The following is a 24,481-nucleotide window of genomic DNA, read 5'->3' as shown; positions in this document are numbered from 1 at the left end:
GTTTGGTTTCCCAAGTGGAAAACCAAGGCAAACCATAAACTGCTATGATGTTTTTCTTCAAGGCTTAAATAGATTTTTACTTTACAAAAAATAAAAAATAAAAGACATGAAAAGTATTGCAAAGGGGTTCTTTTTTAAGGCAGGACCAAAACATGGCAAAAGCAAGCCAACAATTTCCCAAACCATGTGGGCATCCAAACCAGTTGCAAGGCTACCTAAAAAGCTTAGAGGCTTTTGCAAGCAATAAGGCAACTCAGTAGGCTAATAGGCCTAATGCTGGACATTCAAGAGGTAGAAATAATGGGATATATCACCTTGAAGGTTGAAGCCTAATTGATAAACATGGATATGTCATCGAGCATTAGGCTATGTTTTGGCCATCCCCTGCTCCTTATGAGCATACTTAGATCCCAACAAACCACAACAAATCCTATTGCATGGAAGGGGAGAAAGACTTAAATTTACTCTCTAGAATTCATATGACCATAAAGAGTTACGAAATTTTTTTCGAAGAAGAGTCAAAGCAGAAGCTTTTTTTTTTTTTTTTTCTATGTAAGACTAATTCTATTAAAAAGTAAAAAATATAGTTACATCGAGGCCTCGCCTCAAACTCTGTTTCTAGAGTTCATCGAAATAATTGAAACTACCTTGGCTTGGGGATACCAGCTTTACATTGCAAAAATAATTGACATATAACCCTGACCTGTCATCAACGGACACTATACTTCGAACTTGAGACCAAGAAAAAAAGATACCACTCAACAACTCTGGACTTGACAACAAAACAACAGAACTCTTGAGCAGACAGACATGTAGCAAAAACATCAAGTGACTGGACCAACCCGTGATCAGCAGTAGGCCGATTTGGCTCAAGGGTGGCCACGGATGCCAGGTGGCGTCATTTGTTATCCTCCTCCTCCGGAGTTTCCTCGACCACAGGGCATGCATACTAGTCCTAATTGTCTTTTTTTTCCTCCACATGGCTTTTCTCATCACCACCTGTAGGCTCCCTTGCATGTTGGGTGCCTTTTGAGCTGCCAGCACATCCCACCATCAAAGAAACGCCGGCAGTTCTACCACCCGCCCGTTGAATGTCGCTTGCATGCTCATCATCTCCATGCATCCTGCTATGACTAGTTCCTTGACTATCATCCTTTGAATTTTCCTCATGCCTCCTTCTCATTTCCGGAATTCTCACCTCCTGCAAGTTCTCCTCAGAATTAGTCGCTGGTTCACTATTTAGCTCTCCTTCTTCGGTGAAGACGACTGTCACCTTGGCAATTATAGTGGGTCTATTCAGACGGCTTTGGAACCTGAATTGGGTATCATGAGTGACCGGGCTAGGACTCTGCTGAGAAATGACAGAATGGAGCCTAAAATCGCTGGGCGGAGCCATTGAAGCCATCCATCACCCTCGCCTGCTGCACGTGAGGGGATAGTGTATAAGGGGAGGCGAATTTTCCTAGTGCTGAGGAGGGGAAGGGGGAACAGAGCCCTGCGCTACCTGAGGGCGCGCTCTGCCGCCGCGAGAACCTCCATGGCGGCTCCTCATACGATGCCTGACCATACTGGTGGGGTTGGAGGGCAAATCAGCGGGATAAGCGGTTGGGAGGGGTGACTGGTTGTGAAAATAGGGCTTCTGAGCAGGATTTACAGGGCATAGCATGGAATGAGAGAAATGGTGGCTATTTCCAAGTTCAATGCAACAGAGGTGCCAACAACGTTTTCCGGTAGCAGTTTTGCTACCAGCAAGATTAGCCTGCAGCGGGCAGTAGCTGCAGATCGGGGAATGAATTGATGGTTCAGGAGGCGCCATTCGAATATCACTTGTCTCCAGCTCTCGGCCTGATGTGCCATTTATTGCCACCTGCACGCTGTCTAGGTTTCGTCCGCGGTGAGCCTGGATCCAAGCACATTTCACCTCCTGGCAGGTCCTTGTTCTTGGAAAACACCGGCATCTAGGTGCGCTTCTTTCTCTTGAATCATTTCCCTTTTCACCAAATCCTTATACTCCAGAATCTGTTGTTCACTGGCTATCATAGAGAGAGTATCTGTATGTAGATACTTTCCACTTTCTACTTCTATGTTCGCCAATAGGTCGGCTACTTTGTTCCATTTCCTTTGTATATGCTTGAGATTGATTTCCCTATGGGTGGAGAACCAATTTTCAATTAGTTTTAATCGACTTGCCAGCCTCCAGCTGTTGCTCACCTTACTTGAGGGTGTTCCCTGCAAGATTTTGGTGACAGCATTTATAAGGATCTACGAGTCTCCTTCTACAACAAGTGGAAATAGTCCATGATTATGAGCTAAGATAAGGCCCTACCATAATCCTTCTAATTCTGCAGAGTTGTTGGTGTCCCACCCAATTGAGCCAAGGTAGATTAGGCAAGGATTACCTTCATGATTTCTTATTATTCCTCCAAATCCAGCCTTACCTGGATTCCCTTTCGAGGCTCCGTCAAAATTTATCTGAAACATATGACGGGGAGGAGGAATCCACTTATCCTATATGCTTCTTTTTACTTGAGTTTTTCCTTTGATTGTCAGTTCTTGATTCCACTGTATATTCCAGTTTGTCCATATGGCTTTTTCGTGTGGGGTAGAGGGAAAGTCCTCCTCAGACCAAGTTTGTAGAAGCCGAGTTTCCCTTATATTTTGACATATTGTGATCCAGAGGGATTCCACAGGCATAGATTGATCCTTGAAGATACATCGATTTCTCTCCTTCCATATTGTCCACATGAGAAACCCCGGTATTAGCTTCCATAGGGAGTTTAGAAGCTTGCTTTTGAATGGATTCTGTGCCCAGTTTTGAACAGTGGAAACAATATCTCCTTGAGTCCTTCCATCCTTTTGACATCTGAAGTTGATCTTTTCCCAAAGCTTGTGCGCTATTGGGCAGGTGTTCATTATATGCTGAGCTGTTTCCTCCTATTTCTTACAGTTGGGGCAAAAGGAGGGCCCACGGAAGCTTCTCTTCCTGAGGTTGTCCCATGTTAGGATTTTGTTATGACATTACTGTTGGGGCAAAAGGAGGGCCCATGGAAGCTTCTCTTCTTGAGGTTGTCCCATGTTAGGATTTTGTTATGACATAAGAGCCATAGAAAGGTGGAGATTTTCGGCCAAATTTTGGGGTCCCATATTTTTTTCCAGAGAGGGTCCTTAACCATGTGTTCCTTCATGATGATGTGATATGCCTCCTTAGTAGTGTAGGTGCCTTTTTCCTCATATCCCCACCTAAGCACATCCGTCTCCTCTGAATATTGTATTCTTCTCTTTGTTAGTTCTGTTTCTAGAGACTGTTTTACTAATTCTGATCCCTGTCTTAACATGTTTTCCATGCTGCACCATTGCCTATTACCCTGCGTTGTGGATGGAATCCAGAAGCGCTTGATGCTTGCAAAACCTGTTCCGGGATTTGATGAGGTAATATTAAGTCCTTTAATTTGGGTTGCTGCTACCATAAGTCCTCCCAAAACCTTGTTGTATTTCCATTTTTAACTTCCCAGAAGCTATGTTGCTATATTAAGAGCCTGTGTTGCTTGACCGCATTCCATATTAGTGATCCTGGGATGACTTTTGCAATTCGGATTAATTATTCTGTGGGTTGATTGTTAGCATACTTTGCACTCCAGAGTTTGGCCCAGGGGGTGGACGATATAGTAAGCCACTTCCACCATATGCGAGCTCCCATAACCATGTTGCTTTGGTAGGGATCGCGCAGACCCGTTCCTCCTGTAGATTTTGGAAGGCAAACAGTCTCCCATTTGACCAAAGCCCATTTACATTTCTGATCAGTATTACCCCACAAGTAGGATCTATGTAAACGCTTGATCTCTTTGAGTACCCATTTCGGTGCAGCTAGGATTGAGAAGAGATACAACGGCATGGATTGGAGAACCGCCTTGATCAGGATGAGACGACTAGCCAAATTGAGGGACCTATGAGTCCAGGAAGATAGGCACGCCTCCAACTTTTCTAAGAGAAGCCTCCATGAGGAATGTTTCAAAGCAACGTCAGTCAAAGGAGCACCCAGATATTTGGAGGGAAGAGAGGCAATTGAGAACCCAAGGATTTGAGCTATAGAAGCTTGGGTGACAGCGGGAGTATGGAAAAAGAAAATCTCGAACTTGGCTTTGTTTATTTTAGTTCCGGAGGCTTCTGAGAAATCTGACAATAAAGAATTGAATTGGCGAGCTTCCTGAGCTGAAGGGTGACCGAAAAGCATATTGTCATCCATAAATTGCTGGTGGGTGAAGGTAGGAGAGTTGGGAAAAGTCAGGCCTTTAAGATTCTGGGAAGAAAGAGCATCTTTAATGCTTCGTCCTAGCCCTTCCGCCATTAACACAAAGAGGAACGGGGAAAGAGGGTCTCCCTGTCTGATTCCCCGGGAAGGCTGAAAATGTGAGGAGGTAATTCCACTGATCAGGATTGATAAGAAAGAGGAAGAGATGAGACTCATTACCCAGAGCGTCCAAGTTAAGGAGAAGCCAAAGGCGATAAGGATTTTCTGAATGTAGACCCAACTTAGACTATCAAAGGCTTTTGAGAGGTCTATTTTGAGAAGCATACCTGATCTCTTGGAGCTCTTCAGAGAGTGTATAATTTCATGAGTTAGGATTATTCCATCCGTGATCTTCCGGCCTTCTACATATCCCGACTGCTCCGGTGATACTAGAAATGGTAAGAGCAGCTTGAGTCTTGTCGCTACAATTTTTGAAACAATCTTGTAGATGACGTTGCATAGGGAAATGGGCTGAAATTTGTCCGGGGTATTGGACTAAGCCTCATTTTGGTATGAGCGCTATGAATGTGGCATTCATAGTCGGAAACATCCATCTGAGTGATCTTGATTCCTCAACAACCTGCCAGACTTCCATTTTAATTAACTCCCAAAAATTATGGAAGAAGTTGGAAGTGAATCCATGAGGACCCAGTGCCTTTCCTTCTTTTAGATGATGCACCGCATTTTCCACTTCCTGTAAGTCGATCGGCTTGAGAAGAAGTTGATTGTGCTCCTCTATAATGATTTTGGGGATATTCCTTGTAATTTTTTCTATTGCTTGCATTCTGTTAACCTGTGGTTCTTGATGGGCTTGCTTAAAGTAGTTGAGGAGTTCAATTTCAATTTCTTCATGTTTTTCCATCCTTGTCCCTTTCTCATTTTGTATGTGGGTGATGTTATTGTTCATTCTGCGCTGGATAGTCGTTCTGTGAAAGAATTTTGTGTTTTTTCCCCTTATTTTAGCCACCTGATGCGAGATTTTTGCCGCCAGAGATTTTCTTCTTGTTTGGCCCTTTCTGAGATCTGTGCTTCAAGAGCCTTTTCCTGTTCCACATGATCCTTTGTTCTGCCATCTGTGATAATCCTCTGTTGTAGCAGCTTCATGTCTTGATCGAGTGCTAATTGAGCCTGGAAAATGTTGCTGAAAATGGAGTGGTTCCATTACTTTATTCTGGTTTTGAGATGCTTAAGCTTCTACTGGAATTGGAGCATCTTTGTACCCTTTGGTGGAATATAGTTAGTCCATTCCGTTTTGACAAGATTTGTAAATTCCAGATGTGCCATCCAAAAAGCCTCGAAGCGGAAAGGGTTGCGACTCGTATTGCCTGGTCGAGACCATTGAAGGGAGATTGGACAATGGTCTGACCCTAAGTACGGTACTATAGAAGTTGAAAGGTCGCCTCCTAAGTGGATTGCGTTGTCAGAGATTAAGAACCTGTCCAGGCGAGACGCAATTTGTTGGGGGCCAGTTCTTTTGTTATTCCAGTTGTAAAGTCCATTGTTGAAAGGCATGTCAATAAGCCAATTACCTTGAATGTATTCTTTGAGATTGCTACTCTCCTTATCCAGATTGTTCCTTCCTCCGCGTTTCTCTTCCATCTTGGTGATCATATTGAGGTCCCCTCCATTTATCCATAATGGATGAGACCTAGCTGCATTGATTGAGGAAAGTGTATTCAAGAGTTCTACTTTATGCACAGTCTCCTGGGGAAAATATACATTAGTTAAGAGTCCATGTATATTGGTTCCTGTGATATGGAATGTCGCTTGAAGGAAATTCTTGTTAGCATGTACATTATTGAGCTCAATGGTCCAAGCATCCCATATAATGGTTAAGCCCCCTGAGGCACCGGATGCATCTACTGCTACTACTTGACTACCGAGCCAAGCTTTTGCTGTTATTCTATCAAGTGAGATGGAATTGCATTTAGTTTCCTGCAAAAAGAGAATTTGGGGTTTTTCTTGCTTTATCATATTTTTGGTCAATCGGCATTTCCCTGGGCTATTGAGCCCTCTGATGTTCCAGGAGATGAGCTTCATGATGGAAGGTTAGAGAGAGAGTTGTAATACTTTGTGAGCTTGGAGTACCTTCCTGAATCCACTAGAATTTCCCCAATGCGTATGGTGCGCTGGAGGTCCGTTTTTCTTCCTGGTTTTTTGAAATATTTGCTGATGTTTTTCCCGTCCCAGATACTTCTAGTTTGAATACCTAGTGATTTTTGTTTTTGAGCCTTGGATAAGATTGCTTCCAGATTCTCCAACTGCCTCTCGGGAATTTTTTCATAAGTCTTTGTTTTGCATGCCTGCTCCAATCCCGGGATATCCAAATCCCCAATATCTATGCTTTCTTGTTCTTCTTCCATATGTTGTATGTCACCTATTCCTTCTGTTGTTTTTGATATCTTTGTAGGGTCGGTCTGCATGTTATCTACCTCCATTACTTGATCGGACCAAGTGGGCCTTGTGCTTTTATCTGAAGTGGACAGATCTGTGGTTAATGATTCTTTTTGGCTTTCCTTGGGATCAGACTGTGCAGATTGTATGTTTGGTACAGGATCCTTCTTCAAGGAGGTGTGGGTCTCAGAGTAGTGAAGATCTTGCTGGGCTAGCACTTCAAAAGTATTGCTCGTGGAGGGCTTTGATGAATTAGCTTGTGGTTTCTTAGGGTTTGAAGTAGGTCTATTGTTGTTTTTCATGTGATTGACCACTTTTATGAAGCCGCTCAGATCTGACTCAGCCGAGGCAGAGATATTCAAGGGCTTTTGAGTTAAGGGACAGTCCCGAAACAGGTGACCTAGTGCAAGGCATCTCCTGCACCGGAATGACACATGTTCATAATCAATTAATTGGACCCATTCAACATCATCATGAAAGATACTTACCGCATCTGGGAGAGGCTTATTGAGGTGCATGTAAACGCAGATTCGGGCGTAGGATGTGTATCTTTGGAGTTTAGTCTCCTCTGCTGTTTTGACAAATTCACCAATACCATTACCTATAACTTGTAATGTCTCCTCATCCCAGTATTCTATGGGAAGAGAATAGAGACAGATCCAGACTGGCACCCAGCTAAGATCCTCTTTTTCTGGATTGAAGCGCTCCACCCATCCTCTCAGAAAAAGACCAGTTGCGTTAAAGAAATAAGGCCCTCCATCTAGGACCCTGTTGTTGTCCTCTAAGCAGTTGAATATGGCTGTGAAGAACCCTTTAGGTCCTAGCTACAATGAAAGTGTCCTTTTGGCTTCCATTTAGCCGCTATCTAGCCTTGCAACGCTTTTTCTGTTGGCCACATTCCTATGAATTTTCCTATCAATGCATGGTCTCTCATGTACTGGATCTGGGCATTGATCCTTTGACTTGGTAGTTCGATCTTTGGCCACTCAGCAGCTACCGGTCGACAGGTACTTGAAGTAATCTATGGATTTTATCTGTCTCTCGTTTTGGTATCTTGTGGTGTTGTTTCTTCCTTGTCTTCATCTTGTTCAACTTGCTTGATGTCATTCTCGCGCCGCCGTGGAGAATCATCAGCTCTTGGGGGAGGTGCAGTGTCCTCCCCCTGGGGGTTATTCATGCTTCTTTCACTGTTCCTAATCAGGTGTAGCCTTTCAGACTAGTGCGGGTGTGTCATTGGTGCAACGCTCTGCTCAGATCTGGCGTTGCAGGTTTTTGCAGAAACCCTAGTTCTCCCTCTCATGGAAGTTCATGGTTTTTCTCCAGCAAAGCAGAAGCTTTATATGCACCTAAAGATAAGATTGTTTTTCAATAAGTAGAAGAATAAAAAGTTTTTTGAAACCAAAACCATCTTATATGGCATCATCAACTAGAGCAAAATCATGTGAGTAAGGTATTCTTATTAAAGCCATACAAAGTTGGATATCAAGAAATCAAAATTCCCAGAAATCCACATGTTGGACACCTAGATTCATGGGCATGCAAGCTTGCATGTCTGACATGTGTCAAACAGTCCAGCCCCAGCTACCCCTACATATACAATAGTCGAGGCACCATAAAATTTCAAAAATCTGTTCAGATGTGTTTGATGTAGCTCCTTATGTTTGCATGTCTTATTTTTTCTGTAATTTTAATATTTTTTTATTTTATTTCATATATATAAATAAATTTATTTATTTTCACATCCCCTATGTCTTGTTTAGGGGGTTCTATTTTTCCTTGTGTCAAAGGACGTAGTTAAGAAGCAACAAATGTAACCATGCCAATCCGAGAGCACTTCATAGTGTTTTTCTTGATTTAACAATAGGGGATAATGTATTCAGAGGAGGTTGATGGATCATTTAAGCAGGATAGATAATATTCGAAAGCAAGCTTTGATCCATTGTAAAACTCCACCTTCATAGCCTATGTTCTAGTAAGCCTGCCAAACTTATATTTGGGATCCTAGTGAAGCATCACTCTTTGAAAGCACAAACAATACCTCAAGAAAACTGCTGAAAGTTTTAGAAGTTACAAATGATAAAAGGATAGCCAAATATGCTATAATCGATCTGGAAATGGAGGGGTTACTAGTTTCTCTTAATTTAAAACTCCTTGACCATGCTTAGAAGTAGATAGTACACTACAGAAACACTCCCTTGAAATGTAGACCTTATTTTGAATGTGGAAAAAATCAAGAAATCTCCCAACAATGGAGAAACGAGATGCATTAAAGCCATACACCAACTGGAAGATAGCAAGGAAGGATGCCAAAAATTTCAAAAGGGAAGTTAAAGGGTGACAACCCACTTTAATTTTACAAACATATGAGGAAAGGAACAAAAGCATTGAGGAACACATGGGCAAATAATTCTTAGATATCAACCTAAGAAACAATAAGTTGAGTAAAAACGAGCTTCTACTTAATCTGAAACTGAACCCAATCCATAAGAGGAGGAGAAAAAAACATAAGAGCACCCAACAATGTTTGATATGGACATGTCTGTGCCAGTTTTGTAAAAACATCCTTCAGCTTGTAAGTGAGGAAAAGGATAATTAGAAGAGGCATAAACTACATTGAACGAAGATCTAGAAATCAAGCCTAATATGAAAAAAAAATATATAGCCACATAATCAACATGACAAAGCATAAATGTTTTGCCTAGATGAAGAATGGTAAAAGTACATGGACAAATAGTTAAAAACAAGATATTGAAATTGGATGATCAAGCTCTCCATCAAGGTTCCATCTAGAAGTTAAGAGAGTGGGTAGCCACAATAATGACCTGGGTTCAAAACATCGTTTGCCCACATTATGTGTATGAATTGGCTGCCTTAACAACCCCAACTTTACTTTAAAGTGGGGAGAGAATCTGAAGATCATGGCTTATTTGATGTACACATTGACTGCATTCAAATCAAGTTTTGGGACAGATTTCTAGAATTACTGATGTCACAAGGATATCGGTTCTCTTGTTCTTCAAGAGTGTAAGGTCCTTATATGGTAGAGGGCTTTGAGACAGAATATGCATACTATTTATTTGCTTGCAGGAATGAGTGCGCTTAATGCCACAGTGGCAGGGATCAGCGCAAAACTGAGGTTCATGAGATTGAATTGTGAAGATTCCCTTGAAGCTCTGAATTGTGACAAGTCCCTTTCTTACTGCCATTTATACTATGCAGTGATATGTTTTCTTGAGATTGAAAGCCATCGAAATTGATATAATCATAAATTGAGGCTCTGGTTTGCTACAGTATGTTGGTTTGACAGCAAAACAAAGTTGTCTTAGATATGCAGAAACCTTCAGAGCCAGTGAACACTGATTACTGCTGAGCAGAGTGTTTAGACAATGTAAAGAAGTTTCATAATCTTGCAGCAGGGTCTAGGGCTTCATCATTTGAACATTTGAAAGTGGCATGATACTTATTTCAAGAAGTATAGCATCAAAGGGTCTCATTGACAACATTGAATACAACAGTGTCATTGCAGTTATTGACCTATTGATTTTGACATATGTTAGAACTGAGGTTGAATAGAGGGTACTTGAAAAATTGGTACAGTGAAGCAGAGCATGTTGATGCTAGGGTTTGTTGCAGCACATTAGTCTGCCAACCTATGATACTATCTGTAGTTGGGCATCAATCAGATTGGTGGCATTTAGAGTTATGCTTGTGGAACATTTGATCCTTGGTACGTATTGGATTCTCTCTAGACTATATAGATTCTAGAGTATGGCAGATGATGTTAGGAAAAATGCTAGAAAGGGCAAGGACTCTAAATCAAGATTACATAAGAAACCCTGACATAATCAGATTTGAAGCAAGCTACTCCAATAGGTCCTGAAGCAGTTAAAATTTGGTAATAAAGGTCTCAATATGAGCAAACTTGAAAGTCTCTTTTCTTTTCAGTTAAGAGAGAACCAGCCCCTTTGTGCAACCCCTATAATCATAAGGAACAATGATTGGATCCTTGGAAAGCCCAGATTTTGTGATGCCTGAATAAAAGGGACCTTCATAAAATGGATTGGTAGCAATCATGAAGTAGCTGATTGTCTGGATGATCTCATAAAAGGATTTCTTCACCCTGGTTAAAGAAGGATCATGATGATAATTTTTCCGATTAGGAAGCTTTCTAATACAATTGCAGTATGATAAAATCCCATATTAAAGAAGAGGGGTAGATTGATGAAGGCTTAAGACGGAGCTATAGTATCCCTGGATGTCTCTAATAGTTTAACTCTGATGATATGTTATATCTCCTAAGCTGCATATGATTGTGGCTCATAAACCTAAGAATACTGACAGGAACGCTAGCAGATTGTAGATAGCTCGATATTTAGAAGAAGTCATGACCTCGGGTGCAACCATTATCAGATAATAATCCTCTCATTGAGAGGGAGTTGATTTTTTAGAAAGGTCAAATTCCTATGCTCTACTTCCGAAGCATAGACAATTTATGGATCTTGCTATTTTGGTATATATCTTGCTACAATTTATGACTGCCTATTGTCTGTTGCAATGTTGTGAACATCGGCATTGGGATAAAATTGACAAGGGTCCAAAAAACCAAAAAATTGTAAAAATTGGACGATAAAAATTGGCAAACATTGACAAAATCAAGATACCATCAAAATACTGGTAAAAAATGACAAACATCGGCTAGGCCAAAAAATCGCGATTTCAAGATAAAATTGGGATGTTATCGAGATGTTCGCAACACTGGTCTGTTGTACTGTGCCAGGAATTTGAACTTCAGTATGAAGAAAAGGCATAAGCCCAAATCTTGGAAGAAAGGTTTGAAGTCTCCCTAATTTCTTACCTCAAGAAGATAGGACCGTGATAGGATCCTCTCATTGATTACTGATGTTTATGTCTAAGGATGAAGCTTTTTTTTTAAAGTTGCCTTCGAACTTTGAAGAAAATGAATAAGAGACTAATTATTACATATTGAAGAGTTGTCTGTTAGATCTTCCCAGCAGTATGACAAATAGCACCACCAAAATCATGGTTTGATTGAGTGCATTAATAAACTATCTACAAAGTGGATGGATCTAATGATGAGCAGGTTGCCAGATAGATGCTTTGCACTCTGAAAAGACAAGTTTAGGTTGTGGTCTCCTTGAGTAAGAGGGAGTAAAATCAGTCAAATATTTTCTTCATCAAGATATACAAGAAGCAGAGGATTTCTAAGTGTTGCCTGCTATATATACATCTATATGCTGTTGGATGGAGCTATGAGGCTCCCAATGATCTAGTCTTGACTTTCAGAAAGCAGCTTGGTGCTATTCCTTATATGAAGGGATCCTTTGTCAAGATTGAACAATTAAGCTCTGGGAACTTCTGGGGGCTTGCTGTACTTATTGAGCTATAAGAGACCATAGGGTGAGTGGTTCACCTTCTCCCGTTGTTGATGAAATATGCATAGGATGAGTGGTTCACCTTCTCCTATGGCATATGAGTAGGATAAGTGGTTCACCTTCTCTTGTGGATGCCCCAATCATAGATGGTTATAGGAATCTGTTGCCATGTCGGTGGGACGTGGTTCATCCTTTCCCCACTTGTAGGATTTTTATTCCCTGCGATCTATGTTTGACATGTCGGTGGGATGCGGTTCATCCTTTCCCCACATGTAGTATCCTTCCTACTGTTGTTGATTTTCATGCATGTAGGAAGTGTTTCATCCTTTCCCCACTTTCGGTGTTTTGCATGCCTGTAGGACAGGGTTCATCCTTTCCCTACATATGACTATGACATGTGTTTGTAGGATGTGGTTTCTCCTTTCCCTACGAGTGGTTGTGAGCAGGATGTGATATCTTCTTTCCATGTTAATGTTCTTACATCATCCTACCCATGTAGTCCGGGACACATGGGAAGTACCTCTCATTTGGCCAATGAGTTGGAAAAGGTGGTTAGGGACCATAGCACTATCGATGGACGCATCGTGTACTACCATACTCCCTATGAATACGATGTATGGTGTTTAACAACTGGATTTTGGATCAAGGACTGACTTTTGTCAATGGAGAGTGGTAAGGTCTTGTGACTCACTCTTGATCACTTCTTCTTCATTATTACTTCATGGTTCAGCAGAGAAGAGTAGAACAGAACAATGATGATAGAGATGGTACATGATGACAGGATGGTATGATGATGACAGATGGATTGGCAAGTGGAATGCTCCCTAGTTGAGAGGGAGTGTTAAAATTGGAAACTAGGGCCAAATTCCACTTTGGAAAACTCAGTTGATGGAGATAATCATTCAATTGAATTCCTGTTTTCGAGAGGACAAAAATCAACCTAAAGATCATCGAATTTGGTTAAGCGAAAGTGTGATTTTGAATTTTTGTTTCTCCCATATAAAATTATCAAGGTCAGCCTCTCCTATATGTCGGCTCACCTAGTCCAATGGTCACGTCTCTTCAACACCATCGAATTGTATATAAGGAGGTGCCTTTCAACCTCATTTGACTCAACGAAAAGGGCTCTAATATATCTGTGAGATAACCACAACTTGAAGGAGCTAGGAGGACATGTATTGGGTATGCTTTTGGTGTGTTTTTCTTTCCATAGGTTCGACCTTGAAGCTGAATGGCAGCCACAGGTTAGGGCAGTGAAGATTGGTGAGCTTTCTCCATTGGTGAAGTATGAATCTCCTTGTAATCATTTCAGGAAGGCCACAAGATGTGTGAGTCTTGGACAGAGGAGTTGAAGGGTTGTTCTATGAAGAAAAATAGGTCGCATATCCTAATCCCAAGTACAGTACACATGGAACCTTGGTGAGGGTTGTTTGTAGCTCAGAACCTTAGCCAAATAAGGTCAGATTTGCCTGAAGGAAGGACCGTAACATTTGTCTCTAGATTTGGGCTATTTAGGCAATATATCTTCAAGCCCTAACTGTAGATTTTCAACCACAGAACTTGTCAACTCTTTGACTAGGCTTCACTGCTCAAATTATGGGACTGTCTTTGCCTCTTCATAATCAGCAAAGGAAGCCACTTTAAGTGAATCAAGTCTGAGCTCTTTTGGAACTTGTTGATTTGCTGCTTTGAATTCTATTGTCTACTGGTTAGGGCAGAACTTGTCTGCTATTATTTGAAGACAGAATTACAAACTTGTCTGGGCAGTATATTTGGCATATGGTCAGTGGTTCTAGTCATCATCTTGGCAAGTCATCCTTGACATTGATTGTACTCTCATTCTCTCTCTCTGTTGAACATTTGATGATTAATAATAATAAGAAGATTGATCAAGGGTTTTCCCCATCTTGGGGTTTTTCCCTGGCTTGAGCCAATTTATTGTGTCCTCTTGTCTTGGCTTGTCTTCGTTATTTATTATACATGTTCTTCTCTCAATTACTGTCATCATGATAATGTTTCACATGATTGCTAATGAGTTAATAATTGGGCTAATGAGATATTGAAGCTTTTGTCTTCAGCAAAGAACATGTGATCCTAAATTTAATAGTAAGTGACAATGTCGAAATTACAAGCTGGTCTCCAGTATGAGGATAGGTTAGAGGGGTTGTCCAACTATAGTCCATGGAAGGAAAGGATCAAGTTGGTCTTGCAGGTCAACAAGATATGGGAGTTCGTCGAAAAAGCCATCAAGAAGCCAACTAACCCAAAGGAATTGGAAGTGTCCAGGAAGAACATTGCACATGAGATGTGGATGGCTCTTCAGAATTTGTTCCAGATTAAGAACAAGAACCGAGTACTGGTATTGGAGGATAATTTGAAGTCCACCAAGATGATACAAGGTGAAGGAGTGACTTCGTATCTGACGAGATTGTCTAAGGTCAAAGATGAGTTTGTTGTCATCGGTGTGACTATTTCAGATTCTAATATGGCGAGGATGGCTTTGAAAGGGTTCACAAAGGAATGGAAGCCCTTCATCAAAGGGATTGTTGCTAGAGAGAGGTTTCCAGAGTGGAATAGGCTGTGGGACGACTTCATTCAGGAGTAGTTGCGAGACGAGGATCTTCATCCGAAGAAGAGGGCTTCAGATGATGACATGGCATTTGCAGCACGAATGAAGGGTAAGCAGAAGAAGGACTTGAGTAAAGTCGAGTGTTTCAACTGTGGCAAGATGGGATCATTTTTTGTCGAGATGTCCAATGAAGAAGAAGGGAGATGATGAGAAGAAGAAAGGGAAGTAAGTCGTTGTTGTTGCCACTTTTGCTGAGATAGATGCTCTCACCAGGAGATTGGAGGAGGACGAATTTGCTATGATCTCTCATTTCTTGCAAGGTACTATCGATGAGGATGGATGGTACATGGACAATGGTGCTTCGAAACATATGACAGGGTCACAAGAGGTTTTCGAGACTCTAGCTGAATGGGACTCGAAGTTGCACAGGGTGTTGGGCGACAAGAGTCAGAAGGAGATCCAAGGATCGGGAGTTGTGCCATGTAGGATGGATACAGGATGGGTGATGTGAGTCTAGGATGTATTGTTTGTACTAGGACTCACATATAGAGGCTCTAGCTCCACATGTATTGTGCTTGGAGTTAGAGAGCATGGTCTATACAGGTTGACGGGCAAGCCTATGGATCATGGGAAGAAGAAGCAGGTGGAGCAGGTGCAGGTGCAGGCTTCAGAGGTATAGGTACAAGTTCTAGAGAAGAAGGTCTAGGTTCCAGAGGCTCAGAGGGAGTCGGGTTCTAGCGGAAGCTTGCAGATTCAGAGGGAGACTTTGTAGCCTATCGAGTAGTAAAAACGGTCTTTTTCACCTTTATTTACCCTACATTAATTATCAATCCAGGTAAGATTTGTTATCTCAAAGAGTGTACTCAGTCTGAGGTAGTCACTTGTCAAGAGTAATGCTAGTAGTATAGTGCTTTTGCAAAAGTAAATAAATGTTGGAAACAAACTCTAAATGTAATGGCAAGAAAGTGAAATGCTTTGTAACTAAATCATTCATTTAAGAAACTACAACACTTCATCAGTCAAGGGTGCAGTAATGATAACTCTTCCCTTTGTAAACTGATGCAATTGAAAAGCAATCAAAGAGAAGATCTTAAATTTGGGAACTGGACAACAATAGTCAATGTTCACTACAGTTTCAGATCGTTCTATTCACACCAAAGTGATTACTTGAAATGACAATTCAATTAACAAGAAAGGGAACAACAACTAATCTATTTAAAAAGATTGAACAACAAAGATTTAACCTATAGAAATGAATTAAGCAGCAATTGTAATCTAAAGGAATTAAGCAACAATCTTTAACTCAGAAATGATTTGAACAACAAACCGAAAATGGAATAGCAAACTAAAGTAAGTTTACGAAATATTGAACAACAACTTGAATCAAATGTAAACGCACAGCAAACTGAATCGAATGTTAACACACAATGCATCTATACTGATGGAAGCAGTAATCTGGGTTTTGGCATAACAAATATTAATCATGGTTATGAAGAAACAACAATTGTGGTTACCATGGAACAACAATCCAAATGAACAAAAATCACTCTTAAAGGTAAAACATAGCTAAATAGACAATAATACCAATTTGTAAATGCACAACACTGTTACTCTGTAAACGAACAGTAATGTTAATCTGTAAAGGAACAACAATGTTACACAATAATGCCAATCTGTAAGGGAACAACAATGCGATACGATTTTAGAATGAACAACATAACATTCCAGTTGCAGAAGATAACCTTACTATTCAAATATGAATTAAATATAATAGAGCCAGTACACGAAATGATAAGGAACAACAGATTACTAAATGAAGTAAATAAAAGAAATCAAACCACACATGACTTGGAATTGGAAAATAATGGTACAGAAAGCAAGTGATCCACTAGGGCCGGGCCCTTAGCCTCCAGGGACGCACTGCTGCGGTTACTCCAGAATCAAAGACGGAACAACAACAAAGTTTATATATTAATCATGAAAACAGAGTTACAGTAATCACTCTTTAAAGAGAGTCGATGATCAAAGTTTAGTTTACAACAGTAAAGTCTATAAAACAACAACAATTCGCCCCTTGGGCTAGCAATGTTGTCCCTTTTTATAGCGGCCAGGTGGAAATATCAAAGATACAGATATTTTTTAAGGTAGTGACCGTTATCCTTCAGTTATCTCTTCGTCCTCTTGTGCTGATTTGGTATTTCTTTTTCCTTTTCTTGGCTTATGCGCTCCGATCTGGATTGCCTCGTCTGGATGCGGTTCCCTGTCAAAGGGACAGTAGTTGGTTTTGCCTTGTTTTTTCCTTTGAAATGGTGATCTTCCATTTTCTTCATTTTCTGCCTAGAAAAAGGTAATAATTAGTCATTTTAGGTTACTTACAAATATCTTAAACTTTATCATAATCCTTCATCATATGCCCATCTCATAATTAAAGGAAAAGATAATGAAATAAGTGGCAATTACATACCTTGTTTAATGATCAACACACCCCCCTACTTACCCTTTTTCATGCCCTCATGAAAACATTGTAATTGACATGCAATGCAGTTAGGGAATAGGCTGGAGAAGGGTTCTCAGTCGGTGGTCTACAACCATGATTCCTAGCTAAGAATTCAAAAAAATGCCCTATCTAACCTTCAGGCAATTCATATAAGGCTCTATATCCTGGTGCAGGATACCAAATTACTGGACTTCAGAACCTACAGCTTAACCAAGACAGGCCTTCTCTCAAAATGAGGTCACCATAGATACCCAAGCGGTTAGCAACTGGCTTAAAATTCTCATAATTGAATGGTTCTTTGTTTTGGATATTCCGATTAGAAGTCTGTTATCAGAATTTGGCTGCTGCTATGGCAAGGTCTTTGATGGTAAAGAAGTATTCTACCCCTTGCCGGATGACTACTGTGTGAATATGTCCTAGTGTCTGGATCACACCCTGAGTTCTCATTAGGCTCCTATGTTTATTCCATAATTGCAATGGGTCTCTAGGTTCACCCCTCACCCATAGATCTAATCCATTCTCCTGTCTTTGAAAGACATTGTAGGCTTTAAGCCACTTTATCTGATTAACACCGAAAGAAATAAATGCCTGAAGTTGGACATCACCCACAAAAGGGCTAGGGTTCTATTCTGTTTCTCCATCTAACACAAGATTGTGCAAATAAAATTCACATAATAATCGTTGAACTTTCACCGCGTAATGCTTACAACAGTTTATGAAATCATCAATGGTTTTTATCTCTATAGGTAATCTTGCCTTGAAAACTTTAATTTTCAATTGTAAATATCTTTCCAACAAAAATAAAGCGTAGTTTCTGGCAAGTGCCCTACACACTAGAACATCAGTATACAGAGAACATAAGGTATCCATTTGATTTATGACTGTGTCTAGTCTATGGGTTACCTTTTTGACTCTTTCCTCTGCCTTTCGCCATCCTTCAAAGGCCTGGCTTTCCGATGCATTGATGTTCTTCAGCTGCTGTTGTAACTTCTGGTATTTTTCTTGAGGAATAGTTTCCTTTGTGAGTTTCTCTATTGTTTGTTGGGCTTGTGCCAAATATTTTCGTAGAGTTAATATCCTCGGGTCATTATCCAACATGACAATTTTGGGCTGGAGATCTATTTGGATCTCCTTATTGCAACATCTCGTCTTTATGGTCTGCATTTCCTTCTCACTAGAGGACAGTGCCTCTATCTAGATTTCCTTATCACATGCTGGTGCGTTGTCCGTTTGTACTTCTGCATTTGCAATAGCCAAATGTTGTTCCTTACGATTTTGAATAACAAGTTGGACTTGAGTCCTCTTGGTCTTTTTCTTATGGGGTTTTGTCTGGGTGGTTGCACGCTTTGCCATAGAGGTTCCTTTTGAGTTCTTCCCCATTTTCAAGACTCTTATTTGTTGTCAGAGTTGCTTAATTACGTTAAGCAATCTCTGCTGTTCCTTTCGCAATCTTTTAATTTCTTCTGTTTTCTTAGAAGGAACAGTCATTTGTTTTCTCGGGCCTGGGCTTTGTACTTCAGGCATTGTACCTTCGCCTGGGCCAATTTCCATATTTCCTTCTTGGAACACCTCCTCAGTGTTCTGTTGATCAGGTTTTTCAGGGGTAGAGACCCTGGTTTGTTCTGCTGTCTCCTGGGCAGCTTCTTCTTCTACCTCTTCTTCACCGTGCAATTCTTCGGGTGTATTCTGACTAGGAACAGATTGTTCTTCTTCCTCCTCTTCAACACTACTCTCATCATGAGCAGAGTGATCCTCTTCTTCTTCCTCCTCGTCACACGTTTCTTCGGATGCACTTTTATCATGAGGAGAGTGCTCCTGCGGCCCTTCTTCGGTATGGGGGTTGAGTGGGCTGTGAGGTTGGACATACTCGCCCATGTTGGCCAAAATTTGGGCCAATTCATCTTCTTGCAGAGGGTTTTGCAGTGGAATTTCACTGCATTGCTCTGTTTCCTCCCCTTCTTCCTGACTAGATTGTTCTGATTCCTCCTCCGGTTCTTCTTCATTGTTTTCCTCCAATTCTTCTTCATTCTCCCCACCTTCCAATTGTGGGGGTTGTTCGTCTTCTGAATCCTGTATTTCCACAGGCTGGCTAATGTTTCCCTGGGAAGTTCCCAGCATTCCTCTGCTCCTTGCCAATCTAACATATTGTCTTCATTTTAGTGGTCTGCTCGATGTGCTAGCAATATGTTTTCGTTTTGGGGCTGGCAAAGCCAGTCCCCCATCTATCGAGAAAATCAATTCTTCCCAACTACTCTACTGTTGGGCAAGACTGTAACTGACTATCAGTCGAATTAACCCATGGTGGCTTACTACTGACTCTACATGGCGAGATTTCCTCATGCTTCGGGAAACATCATGTAATAAAAAATTTAAAAACGCAGGCAAATTCACAGCACATTTTTTCTTTAACACGGCTAAAAGTTTGAGATGGCGTGGTCTTACCACGTCTTTTCTGCCATCGCAAGTGATGTAGCTTTGGATAATTCTCGCCAATTCTGCCCACGACTCTCCCAGGGTTGCCGACAGGATTCCTTTCCCTTTTACAGTAAGGTTTTGCCCTTCATCCTGGAAGATGGTTATGGCGTCTCGCAGTCTCACCTTTTTCAAAGTCCACACAGGTCCAGCGGCTGGCAGTCCCGAAACTTCAGCAATTATGTCATCTGTGACTGCTATCTATCTCCCTCTCACCATGGAATGATTTTCTTGCAAGTTCTGCAGAAACTCGATTGCCACCATCTCGTTGGATTGCTGTAGATGGTTAAGGTAAGCTATCCATCCTGCCCTTGCTAGGATTTCTCATGTAGCATCAGAGACCATTAACACCTGTGGCTCACTGTGAATTGATCTTCCTCCCATCTTATTCACACTTAACACACTGCAAAAATGTAGAGACAACGATGGAACAACAGACTATTCAATTTTTTAGCTCACTGTTAAGAAAACACAGAGAAGATGATGGAACAACAAGCTGTTCAAATTTTTAACTTACTGCTAATTTTTGTAGAGAAAAACACAGAAATGGTGTTGGAACAACAAGCCATGCATATTGGGAAACGAAATACCATTAGACTTGCTATTCCCGAGTTTTGGTGAAGTCATTATACCTCCGAATAATGGGTTGACACGTATGCTAGCGAATTATGGAGATCACCTGTGCCCCCCTGTAATGTGATAGGCCGTCCTCGGCCGTCAAATGAAGGAGCAGCATGCTGGACTACAATCGTACAGAGGAATAAAGGAACAACGTATAGATATATGACATGTTTACAAAAATGAGCGGATTACCGAAATCGAGGCATATGATAGAATCGCTAATAAATATGGAAATGCCGTGATATGATGCGAGAAATGGAGGATAGGACAGCTAATGTGAATAAAAGTTCTTATGCGGTCATTATCGACTTTTACCGTCATGATTGATTTGTAAATGATTTTCATGTATCAAAGGTTCGAAAGGGTTATATACATAATCTCATTTGAAATCATTATAAAGATATAAGAAGAAGGGTTTTATAATGACTATTGGTGTATAAGAAATATGACTTCAATACCATCAACAGAGCTCTGTTGCCCACAGGTGTCCATAACCTTGACAGAGTTGTTTATTTTACCCTTGGAACCATAATCTTTTTTGTATGCCTAGGAAAGTGCTGTGCAATGTCAGAATGGAGGCCATTGTGTTGGCTTGGTAACCAGATGAATCACAATGCCATTCACCAAGAAGGAGTGAAAGGTGGGAATGTCGGCTCATGATGAGACCTCCTGTTCCAAGGACTTTTGTATTTTTCTGATGCGCCCCTTGGATCATATCCCTGGTGTGGTGGCCATAGTGGGAATGCCACTTCACTTTCTTCCTTATGACCATGGTAGGCTGGCTCTTGATGAGACCCCCTATCCTTCATATGACAAATCATGTTAGTAATCATATAGATAAACATTTCTTATTTTTCTTATTTTCTTTTTTATAGCACTTTTCCTATTTATATACAGAGGGTGGCTCAACACTCCTGAAGAGTTGGGATGGTGGAAGAAGTTTGAACATCTCAATAGAGAAAAATATGCCCTTATTCTTATTCAATAATAATGATCAAAGAGAATTATGGGATTTAGAAAGAACCATCATGATAAAAAAATAATCAATCATATTGGTATTAATGAAAATAATGACAGCAAGGTGATATAAATAGTTGTGTCCTTTCCTCTTTTCTCTTATCAATTCAAAGCAATTTCTTTAAAGATAACGATTTTCCTTTGATTTGCTGATTTCAGTATCCTCTAGTTCTTGTATTCTTGCATAAATGTATAGTTGTGCCTTAAATGATCATCACTCACAAAAAATCTTCTAAATGGTAAAACACACACAAAAAAGAAAGAAAAAATGCACTCCAAAAGTGTTGTTCTCAAGATGGAACAACTGCTGTTTCTTTAGAGGGACATCAAAAGAATATTTTCACACAAAAACCGTAAGCAAAAAGGAAAAAAACATGCTCGAAGCTACTGTTCTTTGAGAGGACCAGCAGCTGTTCCTTAATCGGAACAGCAAATAAAGCAAGCGCAAACAGAAGATACGGAAATGTTGTTTCTTCAGAAAGGAACAACAAAAACGAAAAGTGTTGTTCCTTCGGAAAGGAACAACAGAAAATGAAAGTGTTGTTCCTTCAGAAAGGAACAACAAAAATGCGGAAGTGTTGTTCCTTCGGAAAGGAACAACAAAAATGCGGAAGTGTTGTTCCTTCGGAAAGGAACAACAAAAATGCAGAAGTGTTGTTCCTTCGGAAAGGAATAACAGAAATGTGGAGGTGCTGTTCCTTCAGAAAGGAACAACAGAAAACGAAAGTGCTGTTCCTTCAGAAAGGAACAACAGAAGTGCAGATGTGTTGTTCCTTCGGAAAGGAACATCAAAAAGGCGGAAATGTTGTTCTTTTGGAAATGAACAACAAAAGATGAAAATGCTGTTCCTTTGGAAACGAACAACAAAATGAAAAAGTGTTGCTCCTTTGGAAAGGAACAACAAACGGTGAAAATGTTGTTCCTTTCGGAAAGGAACAACAAAATGGAAAAGTGTTGTTCCTTCAAAAAGGAACAACAAAACGACGGAAATGTTGTTCCTTCGAAAAGGAACAACAAAATACAAAAGTGTTGTTCCTTCGAAAAGGAATAGCAAACGGTGAAAATGTTGTTCCTTCGAAAAGGAACAACAAAATGGAAAAGTGTTGTTCCTTCGAAAAGGAACAGCAAAACGGTGGAAATGTTATTCCTTTGGAAAGGAACAACAAAATGCAAAAGTGTTGTTCCTTCGAAAAGGAACAACAAAGCGGTGAAAATGTTGTTCCTTCCGAAAGGAACAACAAAATGTAAAAAATTGCAGAAATGCAGAAATCTGTACAGAAAGTAATTTACACAAACAGAACAAAAAAAATTATGTACAAAATTTTGAAAGCAATCAAATTACTTAGTGAACCAAAGGTGAGGAAGAGTTTTCTTCCTCAGCCAGAATCTGCATGTCAAAGTCTTCCCGAAGTTGTTGGTAGAAGGATTCCCAAGTAAGCGGTTTGCGGTACAGTCGAACTTGGTGGCCATTTTCTTTCAAGGTATGTCCAGATCCATCAATGGTAGTTAAAGTAATGGTGCCATTATCATGCACTTTTTTGATTTCATACGGTCCCAGCCAACGAGTTTGAAGTTTCCCCCAAAAATCCTAAAACCTAGAATCGTATATGAGTGCCCAATCTCCTTCATGGAAGAATTTCTTTTTGATGAGGGCGTCGTGCCATTTTTCTCTCTGTTGTTGGATTAATGTAGTATGTTGAAGAGCAGAGAGCTTGATTTCATCTAGCTCGTTGATTTGTTGTAGTCTATTAATCTGGGCCTCATTTAAATCTAAATTGACTTCTTGTGCTGTTCTTAAGGTTTGTATTTCGAACTCTATTGGAAAGATGGGTTCCTTTCCAAATACTAGCTGATATGGTGAATAACCGGTGGTGTTTCTCCATGTTGTTCTGTATGCCCACAAGGCTTCCGACAATCTTGTAGCCCAATCGTGTCTGTGTGATGCAATGGTTTTTGTTAGTATTGCTTCTATTACTTTGTTCGTGCTCTCTACTTGGCCATTTTCCTGTGGGTGGTATGGAGTGGTAATCTTGTGCTAAATGCAACAATTTTATTACCAGCAAACTGTGGTCCTCCATATGTGATTATGTCTCTTGGGAGGCCATATGGCACAAATATCTGGAACAAGAAATGAATGGCGGAATCCTCTGTAGCTCTTGGAAGTGCCTCTGATTCAACCCATTTGGTCACATATTCTGTTGCTACCAAAATATATGTTTTCTGGTTTGATGATGGGTTGATCGAACCAAAAAAATCGAGCGCCCAACGCTCAAATGGTTCGATGACTAGCTGTGGGTTCAAAGGCATTTCGTTGGATTGTCTAGGGCGTCCTGCTCTTTGGCAACTTTCACAAGCTTGAACAAATTTCTTTGCATCTTTGAAGATTGTGGGCCAGTAATAACTTGTTTGCAGAACTTTGTGGCTAGTTCTTCGATCTACGAAATGTCTGGCACATGGTCCATCATGACAGGTTTTCAGAATGTCAAAAATTTCATCTTCACGGATGTATCTTCTGATGTGCATATCTGCCCCCGTATGGAATAGGTAGCCCCAAATCCAAGAGAATCGAGTATTACACTGCACAATCTGTTTTCGTTCATTGGGGGTCAAATTCTTTGGTAATTTACCTACTTCTAAATAATTTGCAACATCAGCATACCAGTGTGTTTTGACAGTAAAAACGAATAAATGTTCATCTGGAAATTGATCTTCAACTGCTACTGCGTCCATTGGCTTCGACATTCGTGAGAGAAAGTCAGCTACATGATTCTCTTTCCCAGGTCAATCTTTTATTGTGATGTCGAATTCCTGCAATAAAATCAACCATCTTGTTACTCTACCATTTGTAATTGGTTTATTTGCTAAATATTTTATGGCAGAGTGATCTGTATATAAAACAACAGGATATCCAGTGATATAATGCCTAAATTTATTTACAGCATGTATTACAGCTAAAAATTCTTTTTCAGTAATAGTATAGTTTAGCTCAGCAGGAGACAAATTCTTGCTAATATAATAGATTGCATATGGTTTTTTGTCTTCTTCCTGCCCAAGGACTGCTCCAATAGCTGTGTCTGAAGCATCTGATGAAATTTGAAATGGTAGGTCCCAATTTGGACCTCTGAGCATTGGGGCTGTTGACACAAGATTTTTCAGATCCTCAAAAGCACAATCACATTTATCTGTCCAAACAAAATCAACATTCCCTGTTAGTGCGTATAGAGGTGCAA

This window comes from Pinus tabuliformis, chromosome 8 (assembly GCF_031772625.1).
Source record: "Pinus tabuliformis cultivar Carrire ecotype Pingquan chromosome 8, CPIR1, whole genome shotgun sequence".
Lineage (NCBI taxonomy): Eukaryota > Viridiplantae > Streptophyta > Pinopsida > Pinales > Pinaceae > Pinus > Pinus tabuliformis.
The sequence above is the reverse complement of the archived record's forward strand: the minus strand, read 5'-3'. Positions refer to the sequence as shown.